Here is a 12,204-nt window from a genome sequence, read left to right as displayed (position 1 = left end):
GCACCAAAGTCCAAATATTCTTTCCAAATCTTGGGCCTCCTTTACCAATGTGGGAGGTTTGAGTGCTAGGTTCTTATCTTTTATCAAATGGGGAATAGCTCCCCTTCTAAGTTCCAAATATAGCCCCCAAATTTAGCAGAGAGGGGCCTTGTATCTTATGTGGGGCAACTGTCCATTCCTTCTCACTGAGGTGCTTGCTCACAGTTTTAATGACCTGTGAGACAGTCTTAGGTCCGATGAGAAGGGTGTCATTGATATAATGCCAAAGTTGGGTTTCTAGTGCAAGTGGGTCAGGCATTTAGGTTGTGCCTACGAAGATGGTGCAGGACTATTTAAATACCCCATAGGCAACTGGAAAAAAAGTGTACAGCTGACCTACAAAGGTGAAGGTAAGTTATGGTTGACTCCTGTGAAATGTTTGTAGAATAGAACATGTTAGCTAAGTCTATAACTGTAAACCATTTTACCCACATTGTTTTAAATGTCATCCATTAAGATGACAATATCTAGTAGAGGTGCTCTAATAAAGGGAATATCTTTGTTAACTCTCTATAGTCTATAGTTATCCTCTACTCATTAGTTGTGGCTTTAAGCACAGGCGACACTAAAGAATTCAAACGTAGTAAGAATCAGTGTCCCTTCTTTAACTAAGTCAGCTATGAGAAGCCGTAATCTTTCCGTGCCTCGCCTTAGCTGGTACTGTGGCAACTTCACCACCCATACCAGTAGAAGAAGGTTAACTGGTTCTTACTCGGTGGTGCCCAACAACAGTGTAAAAGCCTTAGGCTTGTTCCACGAGGTTAACTGCTGACTAAAAAGGTCCATTCCCATAGTGGAGAAATAAAGATGGTGGCGGTGGGATGGGGAATAACTAGGAGAGAAGCATCTTTTAGCAATAACAGAACCAATTTTAATATTTAATCAGGTAACTTCCCTTTTAATTAATATTCTTCCCAAGCTGGTCACCTCCTGGGGAGAGGAGATCCCTTTAAAACATGACTGCTTCCTGGGGTTAGGGAGATATGGGTACTCATGTCCAACAGAGCCAGCCCAGCCAATATTGATTATATTTTGGAACTGAAACCACAGTTAATGTGGTAAAAGGGTAATTTTCTGCCAGAAGGGGGCACTTCCATGACCACTAGATCCCTGTGTAGCAGGTCCCTGTCACTGGCAGAGATTAGGAGCAAGTATGGAGGTAAAGCTACCCCCAACGGGGAAGCCAGTTATCGGTTGTAATCTAACTCTAGTAAGTATTGTAATTGTTGCACCTATTTACCAGAGGTTATTCAATTTGGGACCCTCCTGTCCCTTGGGTTGCAGTATAACCTCTCTTATTTATCTCAAAGCTCATGCTCAAACAAAGGCCTAGCTGTAGACGGTCTGTTTGGCCTAGGAGGAAGGTGATCTCACTGCTGACAGTAATTTTGATTTGGACCCAATGGGGTGTGTTTTGTAACAGGCAACACTTGATTCTGAGTTAGTCTTTCTTGAGTTTCTATTAAATCCAGGGAGGCACTTCCCTGGTGGTCCAGGGGTTAAGAATCCATCTTGCAATGCAGGGGACGCCTGTTCGATCCCTGGTAGGGGAACTAAGATCCCTCATGCTTCGAGACAACTAAGCCTGCATGCCTCAACTACTGAGCCCATGCACCACAACAAGAGAGCCCACTTGCCACAACTACAGAGCCCACATGCTCTGGAGCCCGTACGCCACAACTAGAGAGAAGCCTGTGCGCCACAACAAAGAGCCACAAAAGATCCTGTGTGGCGCAACTAAGACCTGACACAGCCAAAAATAAATAAATAATAAAACCTGGTCTTTTAAATAAATAAATAATCAATGAATGAATGAATCAATCAATCCAGGGCACCTATGTCCTCTTTAATGCTTTAGCATTAGTCATTGCCACTAAAGAAGACTTATATTTGTCAAGAGTCTTCCTGTGAAACAACTGGGTGGATTTAGGACTCAATTCAGCCTCCTCTGGACTTGCCATGTCATCATGTGACACACCATGTATTGCCTGATAAGGCCACTCCAACCTCCCCAACTGGTGGAGGAGAGGGTTAACCTTGGCTAACATTTTCCACTGATAGTTGGCCCAGGCCACTATAGGCCTAACATAGAGTGCGAAGCCTTCCAAGCCATAAAAATTCACATCCACAAAGTATAAATTTGAACCAGGGTTCAAAGTTTCCCCTGGGACCATTACAACCTTCCACACTAATTGTGCAGGATCCTTTAACAAGGATACCATTTTTTTCATCTCATACTACAGCAGCCAGTTGTTTAGTTCAGCTCCCATTAGGTGGAAATTGCTCCTTACCAGAAACATCCCATGTACCCAGGCAGCACTTTTTCATCTGGTTCCTGAGCTAGGTCATTAAGAAGAGACTAGGCCTCAGGGTGAGAGAGAGAATGTATCTCCTACACCAAGTGAAAACCAGTTTCTGGTTTTTGGCCCTCCCATTTTGTCTCTCTTGTTTTTATTACTTTGTGAGTTGTCACCAGTAAAGCAGAGGGCAAATTATCCCAGTCACTATTATGGTGACATCATGCTGCCTTTTCTTCTAGAGAGCACTAGTCCTCCTCCCCAGGGTCTTCCCCTCCATCTAGTCTCTCTAGAAAGTTTGGGCTTCTACCTCCTTTTCAGGTGGCATGCTGGTGAGAAGCTGCCTAGAGCAAGGCTTAGCATGAGACTTGTGGTTTAGAACACCTGTTCAGCAGGACAATGACCTTTTTCAGAGTCCTGGAAGGGGCAGGATTATATATTTCCTTGTCTTTAGTCATTTTAAGAAATGCTTTAGCCAGCTCACTCCAAGAGTTGGGATCCCCATATCCCTCTGGGGAAGGACTAGAATGACAACACCTGCAACAGCATAATTGAGTGTCACAACAGCAGAGGCATGCTAGTTATTTGCAAAAGCTCTCCCCTAACTGTGCTTAATAGAACAACCTTGGCCTAATGTCTGCCTTATCCTCCTTTGCTTGCCATAACAGTCCCCGTGACAAGGACATTCTCTCAATTCAGAGTATCCCAAATCACCAGCCTGGCTAAGGAGAGCTCTTATGATAGCCTGTTAAGGGGACACAGGCAGCTCACCCTTAGTCTAGAAGCATGAACTTCTCCCCTTTTCCTATTCAGGCCCACAGGTCTTACAACTTCCAGCACCTGCCTAGTGAGGGACCCAGGTGTGTGGGTTGATATCCTCTGGCTGATTGACACCTCTGACCACAAAAGTCAGTTTTAATGTTATGCATTCACTCAACTCCTGGTGCTACTGCTTGGCCAAGCTCATGAGATAAAAGGGAAAATCACAAAAAAAATATAGAGTGAAGTACAACAAAGAGCAATGCCATGCCAAAAAGACTTAGAGTTATTCCAATTTTGAGTCCCAATTACTTAAGGCTTTCAATGAACTATTTGATAATTGACTGTCTTACTGATAGGCTAGGGCCCATGTCAATTCCTTGATCATCATGGGAATCCTGTCCTTATCACCACATATAGTGAGCTCAAGGATTTTGAGATAAGACCATGAGGTGATGGTAGCACATAACAAGCTTAATTTGTGTGGCAATTGAACAGGTTGTATGAGAGAAGTCCTTCACAGCACATGACCTTCCAGAGAGAGCCATACCAGTCCACTACCCAGAAAGGGAAGAATGCAAGGGAACACTCAGGGGAGAGCAGAATCAAATAAGGGGTTAGGTACCTAGGCAATATCACTCAGCAGTAAGATGGGGAGTCTCTGGTTCAGAAAACTTCAATAGGTAGCATCAGCTTGAGTTCTTTTATAGCTATAGGGTTAGTTTTTGTCTACATCTAACAGACATTTGATGCAGTTTTGTGAGGTATATGAAGTAGGAAGTCTCCTAATGGCTAAAAATCTGCTTAGTTGCTCTATATTTTTAAAAATTGGAAGTGGTGGAGTCAAGATGGTGGAGTAGAAGGACTTGAGCTCACCTCCTCACAAAAACACAAAAATCACAACTAACTGCTGAACAACCATCAACAAAAAAGACTGGAATCTACCAAAAAAGATATTCTACATTCAAAGACAAAGAAGTCACAATGAGATGGTAGGAGGGGAGCATGTGTGATACAATCAAATCTCATATCTGCTAAGTGGGCCACCCACAAACTGGAAAATAATTACATCGCAGAGGTTCTCCCACAGGAGTGTGAGTTCTGAGCCCCAGGTAAGGCTCCCCAGCATGGGGGTCTGGCATCAGGATGAGGAGCCCCCAGAGCATTTGGCTTTGAAGGCCAGTGGAATCTTAACGCAGGAGCTCCACAAGACTGGGGGGAAAGAGAGACTGCTCTCTTGGAGGGTGCACACAATGTTTCACATGCACTGGGACCCAGGGCAAAGCAGTGACTCCATAGGAGTTTGGGCCAGACCTACCTGTGGGTCTTAGAGAGTCTCCTGGGGAGGTGGGGGTCAGCTGTGGCTTACTGTGGGGACAAGGACACTGGTGGCAGGAAATATTCACTGGAGTGAGCTCTCCCAGAGGTGGCCACATTGGCACCAGACTTGGCCCCACCCAGCAGCCTGCAGGCTCCAGTGCTGGGACGCCTCAGGCCAAACAACCAACAGGGTGGGAACACAGCCACACCCATCAGCAGACAGGCTGCTTAAAGTCATCCTGAGGCCACTGCCACTTCTAAACACACTCCTTGATACAGCCCTGCCCACCAGAGGGACAAGACCGAGCTCCACCCACTAATGGGCAGACCCCAGTCCTTCCCACCAGGAAGCCTGCACAAGCCTCAACCTCACCTACCAGGGGACAAACATCAGAATCAACAGGAACTACAAACCTGCAGCCTGTGGGACAAAGACCACAAACACAGAAAGTTAGGAAAAAATGAGATGGCAGAGAAATATGTTCCAGACGAAGGAACAAGACAAAACTGCAGAAGAACTACTAAGTGAAGTGCAGATAGGTAACCTACCTGAAAAAGAATTCAGAGTAATGATAGTAAAGATGATACAAGATCTCGGAAAAAGAACAGAGGCACAGACTGAGAAGATACAAGAAATATTTAACAAAGACCTAGAAGAAATAAAGAACAGAGATGAACAATGCAATACCTGAAATGAAAAATACACTAGAAGGAATCAATAGCAGTAAAAATGAAGCAGAAGAATGAATAAGAGAGCAGGAAGACAAATTGGTGGAAATCACTGCAGCGGAACAGAATAAAGAAAAAAGAATGAAAAGAAATGAGGACAGTCTCAGAGACCTCTGGGACAACATTAAAGGCACCAACTTTTGCATTATAGGGGTCCCAGAAGGATAAGAGAGAGAGAGAGGGCCTGAGAAAATATTTGAAGAGATAATAGCCAAAAACTTCCCTAACATGGGAAAGGAAACACTCAAGTCCAGGAAGCACTGAGAGTCCCATACAGGACAACCCAAGGAGGAACACGCCAAGACACATATTGGTAAAATTGACAAAAATTAAAGACAAATAGAAAATATTAAAAGCAACAGGGGGGAATTCCCTGGTCGTCCAGTGGTTAGGACTTGGTGCTATCAGTGCCAGGGCCCGGATTCAATCCCTGGTCAGGTAACTAAGATCCCACAAGCCACATAGTGCAGCCAAAAAAAAAATAAAAAATAAAAAATAAAATAAAAGCAACAAGGGAAAAGCAACAAATAACATGCAAGGGAATCCCCATAAGGTTATCAGCTGATTTTTCAGCAGAAATTCTGCAGGAAAGAAGGGAGTGGCATGATATATTTAAAGGGATAAAAGGGAAAAACCTACAACCAAGAATATTCTACCCAGCAAGGCTCTCATTCAGATTCAACGGAGAAATCAAAAGCTTTACAGACAAGCAAAATCTAAGAGAGTTTAGCATCACCAAAACAGCTTTAGAACAAATGCTAAAGGAACTACTGTAGGCAGAAAGAAAAGGCCACAATTAGAAACAAGAAGTTACGAATGGGAAAGCTCACTGGTAAAAGCAAATGTACAGTAAAGATACGAAATCATCCACACACAGATATGATGTCAAAACCAGCAATTCTAAGCAGAGAGTACAAAAGTAGGGTATGGGAAATGCATGTGAAATTAAGAGACCAGAAACTTTAAAAAATCTTGTATATATGGATATATATATATATATATATATATGCACACTGCTATATCAAAAGCTCATGGTAACCACAAACCAAAACTCTACAATAGATACACACAAAAAAAGGAAGAACAATCCAAACACAACACAAAAGATATTCATCAAACCACAAGAGGAGAGAACAAAAGAGGAAGGGAAGAAAAAGACTTATAAAAACAAATCTGAAACAATTAACAAAATGCCAATAGGAACGTGCATATCAGTAATTACCTTAAATGTAAATGGATTAAATGCTCCAACCAAAAGACATAGACTGGCTGAATGGGTACAAAAACAAGACCTGTATATATGCTATCTACAAGAGGCCCATTTCAGATCTACGAACACATACAGACTGAAAGTGAGGGGATGGAAAAAGGTATTCTATGCAAAAGGAAATCAAAAGAAAGCTGGAGTAACAATACTCATATCAGACAAAATAGACTTTAAAATGAAGACTGCTACAGGAGACAAAAAAAGGACACTACATAATGATCAAAGGATCAATCCAAGAAGATATAAGAATTGTAAATATATATATGCACCCAACATAGGAGCACCTCAATATATAAGGCAAATGTTAACAGTCATAAAAGGAGAAATTAACAGGAACACAATAATAATGGGATACTTTAACACCCCACTTACCCAAATGGACAGGTCATCCAGACAGAAAATCAATAAGGAAACACAGATCTTAAATCACACATTAGACCAGATGGACTTAATTGATATTTATAGAGCATTCCATCCAAAAGCAGCAGAATACATATTCTTCTCAAGTGCACATGGAACATTCTTCAGGATTGACCACATGCTGGGCCACAAAGCAAGCCTCGGTTAATTTAAGAAAATTGGAAATCATATCAAGCATCTTTTCCAACCACAACTCTATGAGATTAGAAATCAACTAAAAGGGGCTTCCCTGGTGGTGCAGTGGTTAAGAATCCGCTTACCAATGCAGCGGACATGGGTTCGAGTCCTGGTCCAGGAAGATCCCACATGCCACGGAGCAACTAAGCCCATGTGCCACAACTACTGAGCCTGCGCTCTAGAGCCCATGAGCCACAACTACTGGAGCCCGTGTGCCTAGAGCCTGTGCTCTGCAACAAGAAAATCCACCACAATGAGAAGCCTGCACCGTGCAACAAAGTGTAGCCCTCGCTCACTGCAACTAGAGAAAGCCCGTGTGCAGCAGCAAAGACCCAATGCAGCCAAAAATTAAATAAATGAATAAATAAATAAATTTATTAAAAAAAAAGAAATCAACTAAAAGAAAAAAGCTTTAAAAAACACAAACATGTGGAAGCTAAACAATATGCTACTAAACAAACAATGGATCACTGAAGAAATCAGCAAGGAAGTCAAAAAAATACCTAGAGACAAATGAAAATGAAAAAGTGATGATCCAAAACCTATGGAACCCAGCAAAAGCAGTTCTAAGAGGGAAGTTTATAGTAATACAATCTTACTTCAGGAAACAAGAAAAATCTCAAATAAATAACCCAACCTTACACTTAAAGCAACTAAAGAAAAAAGAATGGATAAAACCCAAAGTTTTTAGAAAGAAATTTCAAAGATCAGAGCAGAAATAAATGAAATAGAGAAAAAAACAATACAAAAGGTCAATGAAACTAAAAGCTGGTTCTTTGAAAAGATAAACAAAATTGATAAACCTTTAGCCAGACTCATCAAGAAAAAGAGGAAGAGGGCTCAACTCAATAAAATTAGAAATAGAGAATCCCCGGTGGTCCAGTGGTTAGAACTCTGTGCTCTTACTGCTGAGGGCCCGGGTTGGATCCCTGGTCAGGAAACCAAGCTCCCCCAAGCCATGCAGCATGGCATAAAAAAATAAAACTAAAATAAAATAAATAAGATAAAATATAATAAAACAAAATGAAAAAGGAGAAACTGAAACCACAGAAATACAAAGGATCATAAGAGACTACTACAAGCAACTATATGCCAAGAAAATGGACAACCTAACAGAAATGGACAAATTCTTAGAAAGGTAGAATCTTCCAAGACTGAAGAGGAAGAAATAGAAATTATAAACAGACCAATCACAAGTACTGAAATTGAAACTGTGATTTAAAAACTCCAAACAATAAAAAAAAAAAAAAAAAAAAAAAAAAAACTCCAAACAAACTAAAGTCCAGGACCAGATTGCTTCACAGGCAATTTCTATCATACATTTAGAGAAGAGTTAACACCTATCCTTCTGAAACTATTCCCAAAAAAATGCAGAGGAAGGAACACTCCCAAACTCATTCTATGAGGCCACCATAATTAAACCTGATACCAAAACCAGACAAAGATACTACAAAAAAAGAAAACCTGATGATCATAAATGCAAAAATCCTTAACAAAATACTAGTAAACTAAATCCAACAATACATTAAGAGGATCATACACCATGATCGAGTGGGATTTATCTCAGGTATGCAAGGATTTTTCAATATCTGCAAATTAATCAGTGTGATACACCACATTAACAAATTGAAGAATAAAAATCATATGATCATCTCAATAGATGCAGAATAAGCTTTTGACAAAATTCAACACCCATTTACAATAAAAACTCTCTAGAAAGTGGGCGTAGAGGGAACATACCTCAACAAAATAAAGGCCATATATGACAAACCCACAACTAACATCACACTCAATGGTGAAAAGCTAAAAGCATTTCCTCTAAGATCAAGAACAAGACAAGGATGTCCACTCTCACCACTTTTATTCAACATAGCTTTGGAAGTCCTAGCGACAGCAGTCAGAGAAGAAAAAGAAATAAAAGGAATCCTAACTGGAGAAGAAGTAAAACTGTCACTGTTTGCAGTTGACATGATACTATACATAGAAAATCCTAAAGATGCTACCAGAAAACTACTAGAGCTCATCAATGAATCTGGTAAAGTTGTAGGATACAAAAGTAATACACAGAAATCTCTTGCATTCCTATATACTAACAATGAAATATCAGAAAGGTAAATTAAAGAAACAATCCCATTTACCATGGCATCAAAAAGAATAAAATACATAGGAATAAATCTACCTAAGGCGGCAAAAGACCTGTATTCAGAAAAATATAAGATACTGATGAAACAAATCAAAGATGAAACAAACAGATGGAAAGATACACCATGTTCTTGGATTGGAAGAATCAATATTGTCAAAATGACTATACTACCCAGGCAATCTACAGATTCAATGCAATCGCCATCAAATTACCAATGGCATTTTTCACAGAACTAGAGCAAAAAATTTTTAAATTTGTTTGTACACACAAAAGATCCCAGATAGCTGAAGCAATCCTGAGAAAGAAGAATAGAGCTGGAGCAATCAGGCTCCCTGACTTCAGACGATACTACAAAGCTACAGTCATCAAACCGGTATGGTGCTGATACAAAAACAGAAATATAGATCAATGGAACAGGATAGAAAGTCCAAAGATAAACCCATGCACCTATGGTCACCTAATCTGTGACAAAGGAGGCCAGAATATACAATGGAGAAAAGACAGTCTTTTCAATAAGTGGTGCTGGGAAAACTGGACAGCTACATGTAAAAGAATGAAATTAGAACATTCTATAACACCATACACAAAAATAAACTCAAAATGGATTAAACCTAAATGTAAGACCACATCCTATAAAACCCTTAGAGGAAAACATAGGCAGAACACTTTCTGACATAAATCACAGCAATATCTTTTTGGATCCACCTCCTAGAGTAATGAAAATAAAAATAAACAAAATGGACCTAATTAAACTTAAAAACTTTTGCACAGCAAAGGCAACCATATACAAAACCAAAAGACAACCCACAGGATGGGAGAAATTATTTGCAAGTGAAGCAACAGACAAGGGATTGATCTCCAATATATACAAACAGCTCATGTGGCTCAGTATGAAAAACAAACAACCCAATCAAAAAATGGGCAGAAGACCTAAACAGACATTTCTCCAAAGAAGACATACACAATATAGGGGTGGGGGAGTGGGAGGTACAAACTACTGGGTGTAAGATAGGCTACAAGGATGTATTGTACAATACAGGGAATATAGCCAATATATTATAATAACTAAATGGAGTGCAACCTTTAAACATTGTATAAATTTTTTTAAATTAATTTTAGAGTCATTGTTTAACATTCTTAGCAATACAGTGTAACATCAGATTTTATATTTATTCAAATAAAATGGATGAGATATCTCAAAGAAAAAGTTTTTAAAGGCATACAGATGGCCAAAAGTCACATGAATAGATGCTCAAGTTCGCTAATTATTAGAGAAATGCAAATCAAAACTACAATGAGGTTATCACCTCACACCAGTCAGAATGGCCATCATCAAAAAGTCTAGAAACAATAAATGCTGGAGAGGGTGTGGAGAAAAGGGAACCCTCCTACACTGTTGGCAGGAATGTAAATTGGTGCAGCCACTATGGAAAACAGTATGGAGGTTCCTTAAAAAACTAAAAATAGAGCTACCATATGATCCAGCAATCTCATTCCTGGGCATATATCTGGAGAAAACCATACTTCAAAAAGATACATGCACCCCAATGTTCACTGCAGCACTATTTACAATAGCCAAGACATTGGAAGCAACCTAAATGTCCATCTACAGAAGAATGGATAAAGAAGATATGGTATAGGGACTTCCCTGGTGGTCCAGTGGTTAAGACTCCACGTTTCCCATGCAGGGGGCACAGGTTCCATTACTGGTCAGGGAACTAAGATCCCCTCATGCCACAAGTTGTGGCCAAAAAAATAAAATAAAATTGGGCAGCTCGATGCTTTATGACGACCTAGAGGGGTGGGATAGGGAGGGTGGGAGGGAGGCTCAAGAGGGAGGGTATATGGGGATATATGTATACATATAGCTGATTCACTTTGTTGTACAGCAGAAACTAACACAACATTATAAAGCAATTATACTCCAATAAAGATTAAAAAATATATCTTTAAAAAAAACCATAGGGGACACATATAAAATGGAAGGTTACTCAGCCATTAAAAAGAATGAAATAATGCCATTTGCAGTAACATGGATGGACCTAGAAAGAAGTACATCAGACAGAGATAGATATCATATGATATCACTCATATGTGGAATCTTCAAAATGATACAAATGAACTTATTTACAAAACAGAAACAGACTCACAGACTTAGAAAATAAACTTATGGTTACCAAAGGGAAAAGGTGAGTGGGAGGAATAAATTAGGAGTTTGGGATTAACATAGACACACTACTATATATAAAATAGATAACCAACAAGAATCTACTGCATAGCACAGGGAACTTTACTCAAAATTCCGTAATAACCTATATGGGAAAGGAATTTGATAAAGAATGGATATATGTATACATATAACTGAACTAATTTGCTGTACACCTGAACATAACACAACCTTATAAAACAACTATATTCCAGCATAAAATAAAAATTAAATTTAAAAAGTCCCAACACTCTGAATAAAATGAAATAAAACTTGGATGTGTAAAATTTGAGTTTGGTACTGTTAGGCTTTTGAGCTTATGGTCCAAGCCTGTTGTGAATAAGTAAATATAGGGGCCATCTTTAGCTTATTTACATAACAGTTGTGACAATCCTTTTTCTGATATAGACTTTATTTCCTGGTCGATATCAATGGCACACCTCTTCAGGGGAATTTTTCCAGCATCTGGCCACACACACTAGTGTAATGTGGCCAGAAAAACAGCAAACCCTCTAAGTTTTATATTTGATCATGAGTTTTTTCCATTATATCAGATAAGGGATTATACTTAAACTCTAAGTTCATAAATCTTCCAAACAATAACTCAAAGGGAGAAATATCATGCCTGCCAGAGGAAGTTGACCTTATTTTTAATAAAACCAAAGATGAAGCTCTGGGCCATTGTAAGCTGATGGCTTGATATTATTTAGTCAAAGAATTCTTTATAGTTCATTTGTTCTTCTTGTCCAAAAGACTGAGTATGATAAAGAGTATAGCAAATTATTGGTTTAGTGTTTACAGAGCTCCTACATAACCATAGAAATGAAATGACTTTCCCTATCGGACT

Source organism: Aethalodelphis obliquidens, unplaced genomic scaffold (assembly GCF_003676395.1).
Source record: "Aethalodelphis obliquidens isolate GAN/ISIS:26980383/991018 unplaced genomic scaffold, ASM367639v1 scaffold92, whole genome shotgun sequence".
Lineage (NCBI taxonomy): Eukaryota > Metazoa > Chordata > Mammalia > Artiodactyla > Delphinidae > Aethalodelphis > Aethalodelphis obliquidens.
Note: the sequence above shows the minus strand (reverse complement) of the source record.